Raw genomic sequence first — 13050 nt, forward strand, 5'->3', positions numbered from 1 at the left:
GCCATGTGTTTGGGGTATATTGGCAAGCATCTGCTACAAGGAGAGCCCCTTTTTTCTCACGAAATTTGTGCAAATTGTCACCACCCATCTCCAGGGGTGAATGGTTAGCTGCATTAACTCATGTCTACTGTTTCAAGCCACACACCAGCCATCTTCACTAGAGTCAGCAGTCAGATGAGATAAACCCACCATTCAGCTACTTCAAACAGTTGTTACACCACCTGTGTGATAGATTAAGTAAAAGACAATGGAGGGAAAAAAGTAAACAACTGTCAGTTTGAATTAGTGTTTTGCCGCAGTTTTTTAACTTGCCAATTGCCGACTAACAGGCATGTCATTGTTTCCAGTAATGTTTCTTGCTTCCTAATAAAGCAAGTATGTGCTCACGACCTCAAGCGTGCATGCTGGCACCAAGGTTTGCATGTCTCACAAGGTAGATAACTACAAAAATAGACTCATGTCTATGGCAGCCATCTGCATTTAACTGCAGGTGACTACGAAATTAGATAGGTCAACACTTTCCATGCTCAAATACAAAACATCTCACAGGACCTCCCACTGGTGGATTTTCAAAGCTTATTCTAGCGTGAGAAATGTGCAAAGAAATGAGTGAGAACAACCCCTTCAAAGCCCACCTGAAGTTAAATACAGCTGCCTCCAGGGAGGTTATCAGCACAAAGTACCTTTCAGGCAGGGGAATACAGAGTGGTTGCCCACACACAGCATTTGCAAGTGGAGATTGTGAGCTGGAGGAATATGGAGTATTGTTTTGCTGTTTGTGGCCCCAGCTCCTTTGGCGTTGGAGTCAGACAAGGTGGTGGGGTGGGCAATTCAGCTGTCTATGCTACTGCAAGTATTTAAACACCTGCAGAGAAAAGAGAAAGGGAGTTTCTCTTTTTCAAAACTTTCTATTCACATCCCACTTGCAGCTTTTCTAGGTGTTACACTAACCACGGACTAATAAAATACAAGCCGGGCAAGAGGTTCCAGCAAGAGGAAGTCTCAGAGCTTCAGGAGTGAGGACACTGCGTAGATATCAGGAGCCCTCGGGCCTTTCCTCGCCTCTGCCACTGTCCAGTCTCCCAACACAGTGCTCCTCTAACTGTCTTGCATGTGAAACTTAAGCTGGGACTTTCTCTTACTCCGTGTTTGAATAGTGTTTAGTAACAGCCTGTACATGTTACTCTAATACAAAGTACACTAATAAACTTTCCCCAGAGGTTTATTGGAAAGCTGTTCAGCAAACAAATATGAAATAAGATGATGTAAGGTGCAATATGCCATAGCCCCCAAATAATTATTCAGTGAAGATATAGTGACCATGGACAGGTGACCAAACAATACTATATATCAGCGGCAGAAGAAAATTATGCCGGTTTCAGAAACTGGAGAAAACTGTGATGAGGAAATCACCTTGAAAGTAAACCAGTCCTTAACTATCCGCCCCTGAGCAGTCTGGAAGTCACTTGGCAAACAAGTAGGTACTTTTGATGTTGGGACTTTCAACAGGAGTGGGATCCAGCTGCTCATGCCAGTGGTTGGTGCCATGACTGCTTTTGCTCTGTTAAGTGTCTTTTGGTTAATTCTGTGTAAATCTGGGCTCAGCTAGTCACCTAAACAGGGAGCCATTTTAATATCTGTTTTCAGAAGGGGAGGCACTTACCAGCTCCTTCCAGACACCAGATTTGGTTAATAACAGTACCCACCTGCTTTGCCACAGTACATGTATTTCAGCTTTTGGTGTTTTCAATACATCTGAAGTGTTTGATCATCTGTACAGGTGTACAAACAACCATGGAAGAATGAAGAAATGGAAATTTCCCAAGGCAATGATGAGAAAGATATTTTTGTCTTTTTACTTGCTCTGAGACCCAAAGTACCGTAGAGCTTAGGTGGTCAGTTGTGGGCACAGGAGGGATATTTTTGAGGTTGCAGGAAACTCTGTGAGATGACTGTTTACTTGAAACAAGATCAGATACAAAGCTCTGACTCATGCCCAAGTTTTCTTCAGGTCTGAGGAGTGCAGGGTTTGGATCCCTTTTCAGTACCTCGATAGTGTAAAGCCCCAGCTCTGCCAGTACAGGTGCACTTCAGTCCAGAGAGATGACTGCGGCTCCTACATCTATGACAGATCCACATCAGATTTATCTACTTGGCTTATGCATCAGTAACTGCAGAACCAGAGCAACAGGTAACTCAGAGCTGGCTGTAACAACAATCACAACAAGTAATGGGGTAGATACTTCAGGAGCTACCCAGCTTTGAACTCTGTTGTCATGGCTAGATGGCTGTCTTGCCACCTTAGCTACCTGATTTAAAGATATTCCTATGCCCTCTGTGAATAATGCATGCACTGGCATCTGTAGGCAGGTGGAGGTGAGCCTGCTCCCAGCTGAGTCTGCACTGCGTCGGGAGGAGTCAGAGTAGTGAAACCCCTGACAAATTGCATTTCTCATGCCCTGCTGGGCTTCTGCTGGTGCTGCTCAGTGCAAGATGACTTGGGTCAGGCTGTTGCTGCAGCACAGAGGGAAGTTTTACCCCTTACTTCGTGCTCCCAAGGGCAAGCAACCTAATTATGGCTTTCTGTGATACTGGGGTTCTTCGTAGCTGAATAGGTGCATTGGACCTCCATCCCTTTCTCTATCCTTCTGCAGGGCAGACAAACTTGAAGCACTTATTATTTCCTAGATGGAAGCAGGTGCTTAGTGAAGAGCATAAATCCTACAGAGCTAGGGGGGAAAAAAAAAGCACTCAGTAAAATAGATGCTAGGGAAAATAAATAAATACAAATCAGTAATTCTGCCACCAGGCCCCTGCTGGCATTGTCAGCGAAATTTAGTAAGAGAGGTGTACTGAGCCATAGGTTTTGCAAATGTTTTTTTTCGAAGCCTGTTATAGGTCTCTCTGCATGTTTATTTATTACTGTCTTCACAGCACTTCATTCAGGCTTTTAAAATGATTCTGAAAGGCGTGAGGTTTAACATCCACAGGTCTGATGTCATGCTTTAACCTCCAGAAGAGGACTAGCAAGGGTAGCAGCTGGGTGACATTTCCCACACTGTTCCAGCAGCGTGTCTCTGCCTCCTCCTAGAAAACTGACTGCTTGGGCTGAGAGGAAGAGGTCATCCGCACCCTCACACCACCAGTCCTTGACCTTTCTGTTGACAATAGCCACAAGGTGTCCTTTCTGACAGCTGCAGCGACAGAGCCGTTTTGTGATAGGGACACACATCCAGGCTGAAATCATCGACTCATTTCATCTAAGCCGCTGAGCAGCTATCAGAAAGTTAGCACCTTTTGGCTGCTTGAACAACTGCTCTGGTTTTGAACTAGTGGCCTTTTGGTGACAGGTTCTGATATCCTATTACCAATTCCCAAGCCATCCAGCTCCTCTGAACATATGCACGCTCAAAAAACAATTACATATAAATGTAAATGACTCTGAAGTGCCAAGTGATAGAGACGTGACCTTCACCTGGGTCGGGTGGATTGTGTGAGAGCGTGAACTGGAGGTAAGCTGACACCTACAGCTTTGTTGTCTTGGTAGTTTCAGAAACAGACTCTAACCCCAGACCCTTGTTGCCCTTTGCTTCCCTTCACCTGCACCCTGCTCATGGACAATAAAACCGAGACATAATACATCACTTTTTGTGATGGCTCCATTTTCAATCGAAATGGGAGATCAGGATCTTGCAACGACTTGTGAGATTTACATTCATCTGCTGTACAGGGTTGTTAGGAAGCTGTAGTTTGGGTCACTTCAAAGTACTTTTATTTTGAAAAATTGGCCAGAACTTCAGCTGGTGTACATCAACACAACTCTTGCTTCAGTAGAGCTGATTTACTCCAGCTGAGGATATGGCCTCATATCATATGGCTGTTTTTTAACTTAAAAGTATATAATGCTGCCAAGTACAAGACAGGCAGACACAGAGTTCAGTTATAAGAGTAAAGGAGAATTCTTTGTAGGAAGATCTTTTTCCTTTATAAAGACGTTTATAGCAAATGATTAAGAAATTACGTGTCCCTACATTTTCTAAGCTTGCCATGTTTGGATATAATTGTGTTACTTTGAATATTATTACTTCCATTTACAAAGTGAAATTCCAGCCCTGCTCTTTGAAAATTTGTCCCTTCGTAGTTAGTAAATCATAATTATACTGTCACAGCAGTTACCAGTGGACCCTGAGGGTCAGTGGACTACTTCTAAGGGAATCACAAAAGGTAACTAAGAAAATCAAACCTATTGTTAATAATCTTGAATTCATCATGCAAGGATGTGCAGCACCACTGAAAAATGTTTTGGGGATTGTAATTTGTAAAAGGCTGGAAAGCACTTTCAAGGAGGGTATATTGTTTTCCATCTTTCTCGTTGTTTTTCTTCATGTTCTGTTCCCATTTTGTTTTCAGTCTCTTCCTGATGGTATGTTTATGTTTTCTTTTCTTTCACAGGACAGGATCTTGAGTCTTTAAAAGGTACCTATCTAACCTACACCGAGGCATCAGTGAATGTTAAGATGTTATCCCTGTCCCCAGAGCTTTAGAAGTGGCCATCAGTAGCGGCACCTGAAGAAGGGTTTTAGGACAGAGCCATCTGTCCAGATGCGATATTCCCATCCTGACAAATCTAGTGCTTTGTGAGTTAGCCATGTTGTGCTTGTGCTTCTTAGAGCTTTGACTTTCTTTGGTTCCTGCCATAGAAGATCATAGTTTGGAGCCTTTCAGCTGAATATGTGCCTTATATGAGAGTGGTGATCCTGGTGAAATCCCCGTCAGAAACCCACAGCAAAGTGCTGAACAGATATTTATAGTAAAAAGAGAATTTCTTCATCAAAGAACGTACAGTCTAGACAAAGTGCCTTTAACAGCTCCCTGACACACCGCTGACCTGTGTAAATGGAAACTCTCTGTCCCGGTGCCCTTTCTTTGTGCTGTGTCCAAATCCTACCATTAGTGAAGCATGCAGCTCTCTGAAGGAGTTTGCTCACTTGCTTTTTTGTCCTTTGCTTCTCCCTGGATGCTGATAGCGTAGCTGGGACAGAGGGAATGCATTTCCTTCAAACACCTCATCAAACAAAGACTTCAAAAAAAAAGCTCACTTCTCGCCGGCTATTTTGAAATTGGAGTCAATTTAGAATTTCCAGGACAGATTCTCACATTGGTTGACATATACACTGTTGAATCCAAAATCCATATAATGAACACCAGGATGGGTAGCAATGAGGACTAAATGCACATATTATTTACAGAATTGTAACTTATTCCTACATTGATTGTAAGGGAGAAACTTTGCTGCTAGGAACTCTTCAGTCTGGATCAAGAATTTGTGTGAGATTGGGTAGAAGGCAAAACCAGAAAAATACATCTAAGGTTTCATCCACAGCTTCTGTAAGTGAAATGCATTTATTAGCAGGGTAGTCACCCTCCAAGGGGTATGAAAGTATTCCACAACTAAGGTGTCAGGAATAGCTGATCAAATAGAGTGATTTTTTTAATTGCTTATTTACCAAGATTTAAGTATAGCTAAAACCTGCCCATTTTCAGCAGGAAAATGACAACATTAGAAGTAATATCCCACACAAGCTTTTTTTTTTTCCCCACAGAAAGGAGGATACTTTGTCTTTTCCATTTTCTCTCCCCTGCTGAAAAACCAGAAAAAAGGACATAAAGGAGGACAAGGGGAAGAACATGAAAAAAAACCATGGAAGGCCAAAAATAGAAATATCCAAAAAGAAATGTTCCTGTTTTCACTGCAAGACAAAAGAATTTTAAAGGAAATGAAAATATTCTTAATTTTCTATCCAGAAATGTTTTTGATAGAAAACTCTCTCGCTTACTAGACCCATTTGTGGTGTTTATCAACAAGGGGTTCAACAACAGTACATAATGAAAAATGCTTTTGAAAAAGGTGGAGACTTACAACTTAGACATGAAATAGCAATGGAAAAAACCCTCTCTAAACGTATTTAACTATCCACCTAGAATTCTGTTTAAGGTTGCAAGAGAACAAGTTGTTATAATACCATATAAACCCATCCCCAGCTTCCTTCCTAATACTGTGTTCTTGTCTTCCCCATTTGGGGCTGGCCAGAGTAGTTGTGCAGTTGCATGGCAAGCTGGATTGAGGAACTTATCTGGCAGAAGATTAAACCAGGAAAATAAAAAAAGGTTTCCAGTTTTCTCACCAAACTATTGTGTGGCCATCAGTGTGAGTCCTGGCACAAGAAAGCAACCAGATATTCTGTCTGGAAATAGCTTGGCTTTGTGTGTAGGCCTTGTCCTGTGTTTCAGTCAAGGTCTTTGGGATTCTGACTTGCCCTGGGGAAATTTTGGAAATGGGGTTTTCTGTATTGTACATGATGTAACCTGACATGAGTCTGACACAGGACCTTTTCATATGAAACAGACAATACAGTTTGTTAAGCCAGAGCTCTTCTTCTGCCTTGACTTTGTTTGAATATGTTGACTTCACTGGAGCTACCTCTCATTCACATCACAGCAGGCGAAGAGATATTTGATGTTGAGCCTCATAACACTTTAAAAAAGGGAAACTGGAAAAAAATGCATCAGTCTTCAAATTCTGTAACTTTTGAATATTTGCTTACAAGTATCTAAATGCATCACGGGGCCTTCTAATATAGCACTAGAGCACCTACCTTCCAGGTATATATTATCAGTTCTGTTTCCTCTGTATAGGCTGAGAAACTGAAACACTGAAAAATTAAACCCCAAACCACACAGCAAATTTGTGCCACAGCTTGGACTAGAACTCAGATCTCCTTCAGGAATATTTAACAAAATAAGCCATATAAATACATGTGTCCTTATAACTAGTGTAGCAGCATCCACGTGAGGACTGGGTGGACAGAAATGTTCGACAGGTATACCTTTTAAACTGGCATAGGAAAGCAATATAGGCATTGTGCAGTAAATGCCCCTTGTTCTGATTTTTAACCATCTCACGCTGCTGAATGCTATTTGCCCAGGCTGGGGTGAATGCCTGGCCTAAACGACTTGCCCCCAGTACCTACAGAAGAGTTTTTTGTGTACTTGAATTTGCTTTCAGATAATTTTTCACCATGTCCATCTGGACCTTTTTTTTTTTAATGTATTCCTTTAGTACCATTAGTGAGGCAGTGCAATGTCATTTTTCTAAGGTCCCGAATGTTTACTTCTCCAGGTAGGGTGATTATGGGCATGATGGAATGATGTCTTTAGTCAAGTGTAGATCTTATCTTCCCATGTAACAAGGTAGCCTAATGAAATGAGTTTTATTCAAAGACCTTGTCTCATAACGCTTCAGGAAAACATGATAAATTGAATGATTCTTTTAGCAAATGCATCACACAAAGCACTGGCATATTGCTTATGAAGTTTAATTTTGTAATAGTTCATGGGGTATAATATACCTGTAGCTATTTCAGTGGAATGAATTTTACAGGCTCATTACAAAAGCAGAACTGTTGTCCCAAAATATTGCTTTTCTTGTTGAACTGTTGCTCGGATTCAGGGCAATTTGCATGTATAACCTCCAAGGAATCACTGCATCTTACTTTTTAATTTTTTTTTCTTTTATTGTGCTATTATTATGAACTATGGTGAAACTCTTTTATTCAAGTAGTGAGAGCCTAGCTGTTATTAACAGCGGTTTTACTGACCAAATGTGGCAGACCAAATCTAAATCCAGAAATAAATTAGTTATTTTTTTAAAACTCAGAAAAGTTTGGTTGTTTACCAACTGAAAGAATGTAAAACTAGACAAAAGTAAAAATTTTGTGATTTGGACATAATTTTGTTCTCTTGGATCTCCGATGCGGTGTTTTTAACATTTCTTAAGATACATATTAACTGTAATGGGAAGATGACTGATCCAATTTACTTATGAAAATGAGAAGTTACTCTCCTGATACAGCTACGTTTCCAATAGTACTTCTGCATTCCCATTTACGGTAGAATAGTGTATAATGTATTGAAACTTGGGGCGAACCTTGAGTGTACATTGCCTGTCCTTCATTGTCTGTTTGGAGCCTCCTGGGCTTGTCTCTGGCTGTGGTGGGCCAGGAGGAGAGCACTTGTCACTCCCGCGCATGTGAGACTTTCAGTGCATCCAGGATTTTCAAGTGCATTCCCAGGAGTGGTGGGGTGAGTGTGAGCATGAACGCAGTGTCCCACCTCCTACTTGCATGAGACCTCCCCTCCTACTTCAGCAGAACTGCCACGTTTACGCTGTTTGGCTGCTGGGGAAAACGTTGACTGTAAAGGTTGACAGTATAGTTTGTTTTAGTGGGAGTGGGGGTGGGGGTGACGTAGCAATCTGCATAGGTATAATCTAAGTGACTTAAGTTTTTGGCGAAGTATCTACCTAGTGTCTCCCGGTCCCTGAAGACTGGTACCATAACCATTTCACCATCTACCCTTTCTTAAATAGGGGAGCATATTTTTAAGTACAGTCAGGTGCCATGCATACAATGGCAGTCCCTGGAGGCTGCTGAGCTGACCCTCCAGTGTGTGCTGTGCTTATATCCAGGCTGTATACCCCTACCTCTTTGACCAGAAACCAGTGTGAGAGCAAGAGCTGATACAGACCCAGGTTTTGCCCCTGTATTGTGTTGGAGTGCAGGAGGCATAGGTTCCTAGACCAGGCATCTCTAAAGCACTCCCAGGTAGACCTCTTTGAACACAGACTATAAAACCTCCGGGACTGTCACAAGAGACTGGGCTCATTGTTTTTCCCTAGCTTTCTCTCAGTTCTATTAATTTCTCCTTGCCTTTTTCTTCACTACAATATCCCTAGAATTAGAAAGACTGAAAAGTACAAAGGACGAGTTTGTGGAAGCAGGATCAAAGGGCAGAGGTGAAGTCCATTGAAATCAATGTGAAATTTTCAAAAGGGTAGAATACCACAGATTTTTTTTCGCACTCTCATTCTGCGTTGTTTGTGTTACAGTAATCTTTAGAGGAGCCTAATGAAACCGGAGCCTCACTCTGCTAGCCATTGCCTGTGCAGCACTGGCTAGATCTTCAGCTATAGCGGATTCACTGGAGTCATGCCAAGGCTGAGCAGCAAGGCTCTGAACCCATCTCTGCTGCAAACATCTTACTGGATAGGAAACACCTGGCCTCAGGAAGCTCAGATCTGGAGCCTTTACATTCTAGCATAGCAGAAATACTCATTACTGCTAACATTAACACTACGGCAGGGGAGTTGAGTGATTTGCCCTAAGTCATGCAGCAGGCTGTGGCAGGATTGGGTCTCCTGAGACCCAGACTCAGACTCTCAGACCTTTTCTGTCTGTCTGAGGAAATGCTCTGTCTGAGCATTGTACCACTCGGGGAACCAGTTCCAACAACAGTTTCTGTGTTTTTGGGGTGGGTGGGAGAAGTCCATGGGCACATTAACTAGGAAGACCAAGTGTGGTACCTTTGTTGGAGTCTGAACAAACATTTTAAATGTTCTGAGTTCTGAGGTATAAAAGGCTGGAAAGCAGTGAGCTGTAATATTATCTCAGTTCGTATTATTTGATCTAGTTGTAATGAGATACACTTTTTTATTGATTACTACAAACCTCTAATTTTTGGCTCTTGAGTGATTGAAAGGAAACTTCAGTAACTTGACTTTGAACACAAAACTGTCAAATATATGTATTTAAACTATTGCATTTATATAAATCTAGAAATTATATTCAATTTGAAAACTTGGACTCTCAAGATTGTTGAATCTCTTTATCCATTGTTTATCTCATTTCAAAATACTGAAAGATGCTTCAGGGGCTGCATCTTGTACAGTTTGGAGTCTATTTCTCTAGATCTTTCCAAAGATTATTGGTTAGGATGTCCACGCCATTTAGCTTGCAGCTCTATTAACGAACCTTTTAGTAGCACTGAGCATGGTAGAATTTATCATGGGATAAGGGTGTTAAAAATCTCTATGGAATTGAGTTTGAAATCTATATAATATGTGTACTGCACATATATACCACAGTCAGTATCTTTAATCACATTTGGTGTTTCTGTCTGTCTGCATATACTTCACAATTTTTTCTTCTGTAGCTTCAATTAGTGTTTAATGAACTTAGCGAGAGTTAATTATTAAAAAGTGACTTCAGGGGTCAAGCCTGTTTTACTTAGATCCACAAAGACACAGCATGAATGTGGTTTTGCCACTATGAATATTTGTAGTGAAAAGCTCATTATTATTTTTTTAATCAAGGAATAAAAAGCTGACCAGTCTAAGTATCCTTTCCACAACACAGTCTCCAGCATTATTACTATACATATTTATAAAGCAGCAATCTGTCCTGTGTTCAGGTATACCACTCTTACAAATCTAACAGCTAGCATCCATTTAAGTCTGACAGCATCATTCAGTTCTTTTTATGTTCCTCCTCTTTGCTGATTTAAAAATGTTATAAAATTGAAGTAGACTGCAGTAAGTACAGTGACAATATGTTATTTTCCCATTAAGTACTATGGGATGTGGTCTTATGTACCTTGCTTCAACACTTGTGATAATTAAACATTAGGGAGGGGCGCTGAATGTAATTTTTTTTAATGACATCAGAGTCACAATGTTAATGCAGAGTCAACATGCCTATGACATTTTGGATTCAAATCCATAATTTTTTACAGCCAATATTTGTGTTTTGATGAATGTCTTGCACTGTCCTTTCAGCATTTGAGCCGAAACTCAGGCTGGTGTGGGATATACCTATGCTGCTCTTCCATCAGACCCGCGTAACGCCTGAGCTGTCAGGCCTCGTGCTGGCCTCTCCTGACCAAACAGGGAGCAGTGGGTTCTCCCTTACCCTGCCAGCGGTAAGGACAGCGAACCGGCAGAAATCTCCTGTACACCTCAGTCCCTCCCATGCCCCACGACTGCCTGTGCAGGCACGGTTCAGAGCAGCCTCGTCAGGCTGACCTGTGCTGCAGCCGTGCCTTTGTGTCACCCTCCCGCTGATGGGATAGGTTCAGCTAATACGTGGCTCTTCTGTACAGCTGTATGCCTCAAGTCGTACCCCAGCTTTCACTAATATTGTTAGACTGATTGATGTTGCATGGCTGGTAATAATGCTGAAGATATTCAGATTTAGCCTACTGAGCACTAATACTCTGCTCTAAATAACAACGGAAGCGTGTTGTATGTTTACATTGACAAGAGAGTCCTACGACAATGAACTCTTTATGCCTGACATTCAGAGAGGTCAAGCTCTCATTAATCTTCTGCTGTCTCCCAGGATCACTGTTGATTGCTGTTTGGAAGATTCAGAACTGTCACTGCAGTGGCTGATGAAGACCAAAGTCAATCTCCTTTGCACGTAGGCATTTGGTGGTGCTCAGAATCAAGACTCAAACATCTGACCTTTAAGTTTTCATCCTACCCTTACGTTACAGCCGGATGCATTTCACCTGAAGTACCAAGGCAATTCAGACAAAAATCACATATTACATGTGGTGCTATCATTTTGTTTATCTGAACCCCCACAGCCGATCTGCAGAGGGTTGGTGCATGTTTTGTAATGATGGAGCCTTGTTAATTTGAGATAAATTATTAAGTGCTGACAATAAATGAGCATCAATATGCAAACAAATAAGCAATGACAAGAAGAGGCAGGAGAGAGGGGTGAGAAAAATGGCAAGGTTTCCTGAGGATCGGACAAAGATGTTTCACTGGGATTATTTTGACTGGTGTCAACTCTTCCTTTTATTTAGGAGCAATTTCTTTCAAAGCAATAAATATTTGAAAACTTCATATTTATTAAGTGTTAATTTTACCCCTAGGCCTTCTGAGCTACAAGTTCAAAACACAACACTGGAAATACACACAGGCTCCATCTGTTCATCTCCTGCTGCATGCTTTGAAAAATGTCACCCAAAGCCTTCATTATTTTTAGTGGTGCTATTTTTTCAGGTTTTGGACCGTTGCTTTAACCTTCAGTATCTGTACCTAGCTCTCTGCCTGTAAGTGACCTACCTCTTCAGTAACCTGTACAACTACCCCCAGTCACTCACTGAAGCTCAGGGAAGTCAGGGCATCACCAGGAGGAGGCCAATTTCCATTTCTAATTATGGCCTGTGGGCAGGGATCTATATTCAGGACTTTGGCCCACTTCAATCCACAGTGGAGTTCCCACTAGTGTCACCGGAAAATTGCACACAAAGATGAAGGATAGCAAACGGGTTTTTACAGGAACCAAATAAATAGACATCACCATTATTTAGGTGCCCGCTTTTGGGATTTAGTGTGTGCTCACAATTTAGATGTATGGAACACTATTTATTCTCTGTGTTTCTCTTCTCTTCCCATCTTCTTTCCTCTGTTTTGTTCCTTTCTACCTGTTTTGGTCTACCTCCTAACACTTCCTTATTGTTTCCTTTTCTTCGGCACCTCCCCAAACCTTCCCTGTCTCATAGTCTGAGATGGTCAGAATTTGAATAATCAGTGTTGACACTTTTGAGAGCCATCATTAGGGGTTAGGCTTAATCCCTTGGGAGGAACAGAGACCTGGGAGCTCACAGCTTGCAGAGCATTGTCTTTAGTTGTCTGCATGTTCAGCACCACAGGGCTTACAATTTGCTCAGGTTTTGAAGTTTTTTTTGTAATTTTGTGGCTCATTTAAAGAGAACGACAGTTCAGGTTCTGAAGAACATCTACCATAAAAACACCAAGCCAGACAAATCCCATGAACAGGATACAAACAGGATTTGCTTTGAAAGGCTTTTCATTTTTCTTTTTTTTCCCCTTGAGAATTAGGTTCCTAATTGTAGTAAATGGAAGCACTGTACGTCTGGTGTTTCGATGTTTCTGTAGACTAGGCTATTTATTTATGTGAAATATGGATTTAGATGCAGCACTTAAAGCTCCAAGTCTCACATATCCTTTTTGTTGTTGCTGGGAGTAGGCAAGAATTCCTCCTCATATGAAATACTAAAATGTGCAGGTTCGTGTGTTTTGGGTGATAGCTCTTTCCCAGTTTTAAAGAAGGTGTCACTGAGATTTAATTTCACTGCTATCCTTGAACTTCCTCAACATTATCAAAATGACTCGGGGAA

This window comes from Buteo buteo, chromosome 25, assembly GCF_964188355.1.
Source record: "Buteo buteo chromosome 25, bButBut1.hap1.1, whole genome shotgun sequence".
NCBI lineage: Eukaryota > Metazoa > Chordata > Aves > Accipitriformes > Accipitridae > Buteo > Buteo buteo.